The sequence below is a fragment of the Sinocyclocheilus grahami genome, unplaced genomic scaffold, assembly GCF_001515645.1.
Source record: "Sinocyclocheilus grahami isolate Dianchi unplaced genomic scaffold, SAMN03320097.WGS_v1.1 scaffold259.1, whole genome shotgun sequence".
In the NCBI taxonomy this organism is placed as follows: Eukaryota; Metazoa; Chordata; class Actinopteri; order Cypriniformes; family Cyprinidae; genus Sinocyclocheilus; species Sinocyclocheilus grahami.
Window position 1 is genome coordinate 498,517 of NW_015505438.1, and position 10,788 is coordinate 509,304.

At 37.1% G+C, this 10,788-nt stretch overlaps 1 long non-coding RNA gene and 1 pseudogene across 1 annotated transcript; one reads left to right on the plus strand and one right to left on the minus strand.

Moving 5' to 3' along the window:
* The first annotated feature begins 655 nt into the window (after positions 1-655).
* LOC107599051 (uncharacterized) lies at positions 656-806 on the plus strand. The gene is made up of 2 exons (XR_001610631.1): positions 656-709; positions 755-806. It is a non-coding gene; the product is annotated as an uncharacterized lncRNA (long non-coding RNA).
* A 1,623-nt stretch (positions 807-2,429) lies between these two features.
* Positions 2,430-10,788, minus strand: part of LOC107599020 (protein unc-45 homolog B-like) — an 11,768-nt pseudogene continuing 3,409 nt past the window's right edge.

Below are 10,788 nucleotides of genomic sequence, written 5' to 3' on the forward strand. Positions count from 1 at the left end.
AAAGCTTTGGATGGACAGTGATACAGAAAGCAACAGAACTTAAAGTTAATCAGTGAAATGTTACTCCAACTGTACCGCTACCTGTAATAAAACCTTGGTTACTTTCGGATGCTTCAGTAGATTTTACATTGTTAGAACAGAAAAATAAAGGCAAGGAATGTAATTTGTATAATGTGCAGACATATATTAATGAGTACTACAGCTATGTTCAGATCTACACAGATGCATCAAAGAGTTTGGATAATAAGATAGGAGTAGCGTTTACTGTTCCAGAATTTCATTTATCAGTAAGGAAAAGGATCAGTGATGAGTTATCTGTTTATACAGGGGAAATGATTGCACTGTTATTAGCAATACAGTGGATAGAAGAGATAAGACCTTTGAAATCAGTTATTTGTTCAGATTCATGTTCATATTCATGTTCATCATTGGCTAGTTTACAGTACAGTCACTCGGAAAGTAGACCAGACATTTTAATGGAAATAATGCAAACGTTATATAGAATTCAAATGATGGGGATTACAGTGGTATTTCTATGGGTGCCGGCGTATATTGGTATCCAAGGAAATGAAATTGCAGATAAAGAAGCAAAAGAAGCGGTTAAAAACAACGACATTAACTTAATTGTTAATTTAAGTAAGAATGAAATCAAGAGTATTGTTAAGAAAAGACTGAAGGTGGCAAAAACAATGGGATAAGGAGAAAAAAGGTTGGTGGTTTTACAGAATTCAAAGGTAAGACCAGCTATGTTCAGATCGGTGGTTTTACAGAATTCAAAGGAAAGTGGGAGAGATGAGAAGTGCAGGGAAAAACAGGAGAGATGAGATAGTAATATCAAGGATGAGATTTGGACACACAAGATTAAATATTACACTTTATAAAATGGGTAAACATGAAACGGGAAGGTGTGAATTTTGTGGACAAGCAGAAACAGTGGAACGTGTTATACTGTACTGTCAGAAATACGAGACTGAAAGAAGGATTCTAGCGCAAAACTTAGAAAAAATAAAAATGCAGTTTACACAGATATATATTTGACAAAATAACTCAAAGGAATGAATGCTATAGTTTTATTTTTCAGTACCTTAAAATAACTAATTTGTGGGAGAGAATATAAAAAAAACAAAAATAAAAAAGGGGGGACGGGAGTAAGTCATGTTGATCCACACTCCATACCAGTTGGTGGCGGAAATACACCATTTTGTTGTTAACCGCCAATAAATTTCAAGAAGAAGAAGGAAATATCAGTTTACATTTCCAAACATTCATTTTGCCATTAATTGTAATAATCCAGGAAGATTTTTGTCTGACAGCAGCCAGTGCTCCACACAGAGATCTGAACTCATCATCATCCAGTCTGTCTGGAATGACATGAAGAAACAGAAGAAACTGAGAAAGGCTAAATCCAGAAGAACTGTGGCAATGTCTCCAAGATGCTATAAGAGACCTCCCTGCAAAGCTACAGTGCTGTTAAAAGTTTTAGGCACTTGTGTAAAAATGCTGTAAAATGAGGATGCTGTCAAAAATAAAGTCATAAACAGATTTTCTTCATCAATGAACTCCTATTAACTAAATTAAATCAACATTTGGTGTGACCATCCTTTGCGTTTAAAGCAGCTTTTGCCCTAGGTGCACTTGCCCGTAGTTTTTCAGGTAGCTTTGCAGGTAGATTTCTTGAAGCATCTTGGAGACATTGTTACTTGACTGAAGCAACTTTCCATTTTTTAGAACAATTATGTTAAAATTTAAGTATCAAATATGATGAAACAGGCTTTTAAGGAACGTTCATTTGTACATTTCTCAGTCACTGGATATGTTTGCCCTCAGAATGAAAACTAAAGAGGTCATAAAACTACGCATTTAAATATGAGACATTAAGACATTATTCTGAGGTATAGAATGATAATTGATACTTATATGCATTTTATGATAGTCTGATATACCGTTTTATAAATCCTATTGATTTACAGTACAAGCTATCAAAATTCGGCCATACTTTCTGGCCATATAAATATCAGCAACTGCACCAAATTGCCACTTTCCCAGAAAGCAGACCATTCTCTATTAGCCTAATGATACGTCACAATGAATTGTTTTCGGTTTAATTTGAAAATGGTTTGATGAATCCACTATCCATGGCTCTAGACAGGCAGGCGCGGGCAGCATTAATAGCATCCTGCTTCTTGGGGTTCCCCCCCCCCCCCCTTTTTGGGACTAAAATTTAGTTTTTATTTTTGCAATATTTTATAATGTTCAATGAACTGTTCCATTGTAAATGTGTTTATTGGTTTACTTGCACAAATATATTAAAAAGGGTAATTGTGTTAATGCCAATATGAAGAAATAGATTCCATTCATTTTTTTCTCCAAAAAAGATTTTTATCTGCGAATCAAAACTTCACAAGTGCAAATACATTAAATGAGCATGTAAAATAAATTCCACTGACCAAACAAACAGCCACACAAACATATCACTAACAAAAACAACTATGCTTATCAGTAGAAATTTTCAAAATAAAACATTGCAAATGGTTTACAGTTTTTCCACTTTCCCAGAAAGCAGACCATTCTCTATTAGCCTAATGATACGTCACAATGAATTGTTTTCGGTTTAATTTGAAAATGGTTTGATGAATCCACTATCCATGGCTCTAGACAGGCAGGCGCGGGCAGCATTAATAGCATCCTGCTTCTTGGGGTTGTCCTCTAGTTTTGCCACATATGTCAGGATTTCCAGCAGTTCACATTCAATGAGCTTCTTGGCTAGTTGTTCATCAGCGTCCAGCATATTAAACACCGTGCTGAATTTCAGGGTTGTCATGGATGCACAATCTGATCTCAAGCCACTGCCCAGTCTGTAGATGACAAAACATAATATCAATCAACTTTGGTATGAGTATCTGATAGCAATATTGTACCATGTGTACCATGGTACTGCCACAATACTTAGGAAAGCAGTAGATGACAGTTTGACAAATGAATCACATGGAACTGACAACTGTTGTTTATGATACATACCACTTTAGTCATCTTAACAGCCAGTTTCTTCTGTGCGGTGGTAAGCATAGCCAGTGCACCAGCAGCTGCCCTCTGAAGCTGCTCATCATCTTCACCGCAGAGCAGGACAAGAAGCTTGAGTTTATCATTGCCATCTTCCAGATATCTGTCTTGAACCTGTTGAAATGAATTAATTTGGTCAATTTTTCCATCCAAACCTACAAAAATGCAACATTTGGTTAGCTAAATGTGTTCTAAAATGGGTATTTTATACCTCTTTGAACCAAACCAGATTGCACATGCACTCTGTGGCAGCTTGTCTGATTTGATCATGTTCCTCAAACATGTAGTTCTCAATCTCTGGAAGAGCCTTTTCTTTTAGGATTTTCACTCTGTGAAAATAAAGATGAATACAACCCCAATTCCAGAGAAGTTGGGATGTTTTGAAAAATGCAATAAAATCAAAAATCTGTGATTTGTTAATTCTCTTTAACTTTTATTTAATTGACAAAAGTACAAAGAAAAGATTTCCAAAGTTTTCACTGATCAACGTAAATGTATTTTGTAAATATGAACAAATATTGTTTTTGATGACTGCAACACATTCCAAAAAAGTTGGGACAGAGGCAAGATAAAAGTGAAAAGGTTATAGAATATCCACGTTAAACTGTTTTGAAACGGTTCACAGTAAGCAGGTGAATTGGTAATATGTCAAGGTATCATGTTTGGGTATAAAAGGAGCATCTCAGTCTTTGCAAGCAAAGCTGGATCATGGCTCATCACTTTGTGCCAAATTTCACGAGAGACGTGTCACACAAATCACATTTCGCAATGCAAAATTGCAAAGAATTTAGGTCTTTCAACAAGTACCATACATAATATTGTGAAAAGATTCAGGGAATCCAGAGAAATCACAGTACATGTAGGGCAAGGCAGGAAACCTGCAGTGTAAAATATAGCCACATGGGCTCAGGAGTACTTCAGAAAACTGCTGTCACTTAACACAGTCTGCTTCTGCATCAAGAAATGCAACTTGAATATCTGTTACTCTAGGAGAAAGCTATACATCAATTCTATGCAGCGATGCTGCCAGGTTCTCTGGGCCAGAACTAATCTCAGATAGTCAAAAAGACTTGTTTCCAGGAAAAATGGATTTTGATTTCTTAGTCCCAAAGACCAAAGGGACCATCCAGACTTTCATTAGCGACAGAAGCAAAAGCAAACATCTGTCATGGTATGGGGGTGCAGCAGAGCAAACAGCATGGGTGACTGGCATATGTGTGAAGGTACTATTGACATGGAGGCATATATTGGGATTGTACAGAGATATATACTGCCATCAAGATGATGTCTTTCATGGGAAGTCTATGGTTATTAGATCAAGACAATGCCAGATCTTATTCTGCATGTGCTACAACAGCGTGATTTCGTAGAGACAGAGTGAATGTGTTAGATTGGCCTATCTGCAGTCCAGATCTGTCTCCAATTGAAAATGTATGACCAGTCATGAAAAGGAGAATCAGACAACTACGATCACAGACTGCTGAGCTTCTGAAGTCTCGGGTCAAGTGAGACTGGACAAAATTTTGCTTAAAAAACTTTAACAATTAGTATCCTCAATTCCCAAACAACGAAACATTGTAATTAAAAGGAAGGTTGATGTGACAGTGTTAAGCATGCTGTAACGAGGCTGACGAGACATGAGACATTCGGATCCAAAACAAAATTTGCTTGCTGAACTTTTAACAATTAGTATCCTCAATTCCGAAACAACGAAACATTGTAATTAAAAGGAAGGTTGATGTGACAGTGTTAAGCATGCTGTAACGAGGCTGACGAGACATGAGACATTCGGATCCAAATGCAAAGCTTTAATAGGAGAAGACACAGACGTGGTCATAAAGCAGGCAGGGCCAAACCGAGGCAGACAGGACGCTATCGCTAGGGAAGTGATAAACGCTGAACAATACTCGGCAGAGGGAAGGGATCAGAGTGAGTGTTAAATAGTGAGGGAGTGATATGAAACAGCTGGGTGCAATCAGTGTAAACAGGTGTGTGCAATCCGTGCAATGAATGATGGGAAATGTAGTCCGGGGTGATGTGCAACAGTGTGTAGTGCGAGAGTCAATGAAATGGGAAGTTCATGGACCGGATTCGTGACACATGCCTCTGTCCCAACTTTTTTGGAGTGTGTTGCAGCCATCAAAATCAAAATTTGTTCATATTTACAAAATACATTTACATTGGTCGGTGAAAACTTTGGAAATCTTTTCTTTGTACTTTTGTCAATTAAATAAAATTGAAAGAGAATGAACAAAATCAGATTCTTGATTTTATTGCATTTTACAAAATGTCCCAACTTCTCTGGAACTGGGGTTGTATTTGCAAGCAGATGAGCTTTTCTAGAAAAATGCAGCCGTTCTTGCCAGGCAGCGAAATAATTCAATTTGAATTTGAATTTTGCTTTCCATCTTTGCAGTGTGTGCTTGCAGTTCCTCCTTCACCTTGACAAAGTTCTAGGAAGTCACTTCCTGTTTCAGTTTTTAGCTGCAATTCTTTTCCACATTTTGTTCTCATGTCTTGTTGATCTTGGTCTTAATGCATTTTGTTTTTGGATTTGTCTACCTGGCTATTTTGGTTCTGAATTCTGCCTTTCCTAAATTATTAGCTTTTAATATTTTAGAACAAACGCCTTACTAAAATGTTTTTAAATCATCACCAGATGACAGATGGGACATTTTCTACAAGGCGTAATGATTTTTATTGTTTTTTTTGGTGTTATATTTGGACAGTATTTAATATTGTTGATTAGTTTGTCTTTTGGCAGTGTTTTGTTTTCTCTCTCGCTCTCTCTCTACTCCATGCAAAGGTTAATGAAGATCACCTGGTCCTAATTGTCATCAACTACTGACTTGCTCTGATTGGCTGCTGGAGGGAGAGTGTGTGGATAGTGTCTCATTTAGAAGGCTGCACCCTCCGGAGGTCGAATCCTCTGGAGGATGCATATACGAAGTGTCCTCAACCTAGAATTAAACGAGACGGCCTTCGTAGGGACAGGCGGAAAAGGAAAGCGGAAGTATCACGTTGCTATGCCAACACATTTAGAGCATCGTTGCGCTCTCACACTACTTAAATGAAGGAAAATTATTTCTAAATTTGGAAAGTAATTTGAAAAAAAAAAATGCTTTTACTTGTTATATTTTGTTCAATGTTTGAGGAGCTGCAGCGTACGTACAGCAGGCATCTAGTAGAGAAAAAAATGAGGAGGATATTAAAAAGTTTATCCGTTTTTACCGAGGCGAATTCAGGTAAGTTGTAAACACCACATCTGCGCTTGTGTGTACGTTACATCTGCCGGCGCCGGCATTTTTCAAATTAACAACGGTTAACAACGGACCTCCAGGTTGCAGGTAGAAAAGCGGTTTCTTTTCTTCTGGCTTCATTTGCAAATTTCCTTGTTTCGGCCACCCCTGACCCTAGACAGGCCGGGAGGTATGTAACATATGACACTTACCAAAGTTTGTCATTCAAGGCAGCCAGATTTGTAAGACCCAGCAGAGCTTCAGAGTTTTCTAGACCATCTCATCACCATCTCATGAGTTTAGCCAGGAAACCAGTAGTCGCACAACTTCATATATCTGTTACGGAAAGGATAGAAATATGGAAAATGAGGTATTCGATTTTTATGTGCTCAAAAAACATGCAAACAAACATATGCAAAATAAGATATTGTTTTCATTACTGTGCAATGTATACATATCTTTTAGCATTACAAAAAATTCTTCATGTATTCATTCATGTATTTTGCTTATTCTTCTGACTTTCACAGTGATAAACATGTTAAAGGTTATCTTACCCTCTCGCCAGAGAAGGCGATTTCAGGGTTGGAGACGGCTGCTATCTTTGCCAGAGCATGGCTGGCCTTTATTTTTCCTTTGTCAGTTCCCTCCAGGGCTAATGGCAGCAAAGCCTGTAGCACATAGTAGTGAATTTTAATTTCAAAAGATTTACTGAAGTATCTACTGGGAATGTGTTTGGTCTGTGTTTTTTTTGTTTTTTTACCTAGAGCTACAATTGTGCCACGATCTTTAATATCTTCTGCCAAGGCAAGAAACACTCTGGGTGGACAAAAATAGTAAGACTATTAACTTCAGCAGCATATTAGACAAATCATCAGCCCATATTAGATTTTAGAATGGTAGTTTTAGCAGCAGGGTCTAGGGATTACAACACAGGATGTAAAAAAATGACAATAAAAAAAAAGTGTAATAAAAAATATATTTTTAAGAAATCAATCAATAAACAATCTTTTATTAACTGTGGTGTCTAAATGTCTCTTGAATTTCAATGGTTTCATTTGATGAAGTCAGTAATTCACAGTGCAAAACAAGCTGTGTTTGCAGCCTACCTTATCAGAATAGACTTTTGACCCATTTTTGAGTCTTACCTTGCTAGCATCTCTTTGGTCTGATCAGTCAGGATAGAATTATCTGCTTTGACCATGACCGCGAGAGCTGATGTGGCTCCAGCTTTCAATAGCCTCTTTACTCGCCTTTCAATTAAGTCCTTCTTATCCTAAAGCACAAGAGAAATGTTTTAAAATGTATATATTAACTTGTCCAGCATAACATTTCAAGCAGTGTCCTGCAGTTTGACATCACAGACCTTATCTAAAACTAATTCAAACTACATTTTTAGTTCTTGTATACTTAAGCATACATGTATTGAGAAACTACATGGAGTATTTGTAGTTTTAAAGATTGATTTGCCACATCACAGGATTCTGTGTATGTCAACTTCGGGTGCTGCTCCGGGACGTGTTGTTTGGAGAACTTGGCCAGCTGCACCATCTCAGGGATTATCTCTTTCTTGTCATAGCTGTTGGTGCAATTGACCAGGGTGCAGGCGACAGCATATAGGATGGTCTTATCTTTTGACTAGAAGAGAAAAATGTTGTGTTGCCATTTGTACATTTATATGTAAATCTCTAAGTCATTTGGATTGAAAAAATCTGCACAGTTGATCAAGTTAATTCAGTCTTTTTATCTTTTAACACACACCTTGGCAAGTTCAAACATGGCTGTCATGGCTGCTTCATCCTCAACAAAGTAATCTTTTACATCCGCATCATTCGTAAGGTAAGCCAAACCTTCAACGGCCCATTTCCTTGTACACACATCAAGTGTAGGGTTGCAGAGCCACCTGGAATAAACCAAATCTAGTTGAAATGCAATGCTGAATAGGCACTGTTGACAATGTAAATGGAGGTGGTCATATATGTTAATGTATTTGATTTTCTGACAGTAGTTTCAGTACATTGTCTTTTAGGGGGCACTCAGAAAGTGCTATAGTACCATTCACAAGTTTAGAGGTTGGTATGATTTAAAAAAAAAAAAAAAAGTTTTTGAAAGAAGTCTCTTATGCTCACCAAGGCTACATTTTTTTTTCCATCCAGAAATGCAGTAAAAACAGTAATATTGTGAAATATTACTACAATTGAAAATAACTCTTATATTTGAATATATTTTGATGCATAGCTGCATTTTCAGCATCATTACTCCAGTCTTCAGTGTCACATCCTTCAAAAATCATTAGAATATGCTGATTTGCTGCTCAATAAGCATTTCTTATTATTATCAATGTTGAAAACAACTGCATTTATTTGAAGTATAAATCTTTTGAAAATTACAAAATGTCTTTACTGTTACTTTTCAGATCCATTTAATGCATCATTGCTGAATAAAAATCTTACTGACCCCAAACCTTTGAACACTAGTGCATGTTTGAACACAACTCATGCAATATTATAGGAGTCCTACAAATAAAGAAAAGCTGGCATTCACACTTTCTGCACTGCTTGGCCAGTTTCTCAGTGGAACCCTCTGCAAATTGTCTCATGCTGTAATCATCTCCTCCAGCGGATCCCAGTTTACCTGAGAAAATAAATGGGATATATCATGTTACATATGCAAAAATATAACAACTGCTCTTGTTCAATAACTAATGAACACTACAACAAACACAGTTTGAATAGTGCATAAAGTGTCTGATCTTGATCTTCTCATTTGTAGTATTCTTGTACATGTCCTTCACCAGGCTTTGCTGGTTTTGGTGGACGCATGAATGAGGGCCTCCACTGCAACCAACTGGTCCACTTCACGCTCAGATCCACACAGGGCCACCATCATCTCCATAACGCCCTGATGATCCGCAAGGACGTTGCCGACATCGAAAGGCCCCTGAAGACTGCCTGACGGAGTATTGATGGCATAGATGTTTCTGTCCATGTCGTTGGGGTCAAACCTGCTCCTGTTGATGGTAACCAGCGACATTAATGATCAACTCCACATGCATGTTTACATACAATCCTAATTTTGTAGTGAATGCTGAACTTAATGTATTCATCACAGATATCTCTGAAGTTATCTCTCTCAGGGTCACAGCGCATGTCATCGTAGAGCTTGTTGAGGAGAACGCTAGCAATCACCTGTGTTTTCGGTCAACGGCAACTGATCCGGAAGGTCTGGAACCTGACCGCAGACCTTCAGAATCTTCTTCAGACCTGTTTTTGAGACATTTACATAAAAACGTTACATTAAATTGTCATTGCTGTCCTCCTAGCAGCACAAATCACGTGTTCACACTTAGAATTTTGCTTGTGAAATTTACACACACAAACATTTCTATGAACAAATCTTTATTCACCAAAATCTTTTTTCATACAAAATTATATTCTAAATATACGAAATTTGCCATTCATATGCAAAAAAGCACATTCTCTGGATGTCCTTATAATCATGTTAAGATGACATTTATATTAGAAAAAAGGCTATAAAAAAAGGTTTTGCTTTGGGTGCATTTTATGCAAATAATTATCCTTGGACACACGGTTGCTCCAAATACATTAAAGCACATGCACAGCTTTCCACTGTTATTATTACAGTGATTATTTATGACACTATCATACTATAATGATGAATAACATACCATGGTCAATGGTGAAAAGGAGTTATCAGTGTTTTTCTTGTCTTTTCTTGGCACATTCTTGGTCAGGAGGTTCAGAGCCTGGTCTCGGCAGTGTCCGGACACCTTCTTGCTTGCTAACATTTCCAACAAGGCAAGCAGAATATCCTTCAAGTCCTTACTGGAGTCTGCCAGTCATTGGACAAGAGCAGTTTGCAATTTTAACTCAATTGCACTCAATCGGGTCAAATTATGACAATCTTCAGTGATGTTGCTCTGAATTCAGATGTCTTCTTTTACCGAGTACAAGGGACTCTTTGCCATAATTTCTCTTGTCTCCTCCAGAAAGGGAGTCATAGACACACTGGAACAGGTTTGCAGTGGCCAGAGCGATCTCTTCATTATCTACAACCATGATGCTGCACAGCTTGCTAATTCCCACCATGTGGATGGCAGTTGCCTTTAAAACCCAAACATATTAACACAAATACAGCGGAAAGAGGAAGTGCACCAAGACGGTTTTGTGGCCTTTATTTCTTATTACTTTTATTGCATTCGTTGCATTTATGCAACAACATTTTAGTCTATATTTGTTATATATAGATATAGAGTATTTTAATATTATATAAAGTTTATTGTAAATAAATTCAGAGAATATGTTGATGATTTAATGATGTTTGTTTTTCCGCCAAAAACAAGAAAATGCATTGACAAAATATTTTTGTTTGGCTGTATTCCTTACTATATTATTTGTTATTGCACAAACTACCAAAAGTATTTTAATCAGTATTTTTGTCTTGTCTTTCAGGAAAAAAAAAAAAATATATA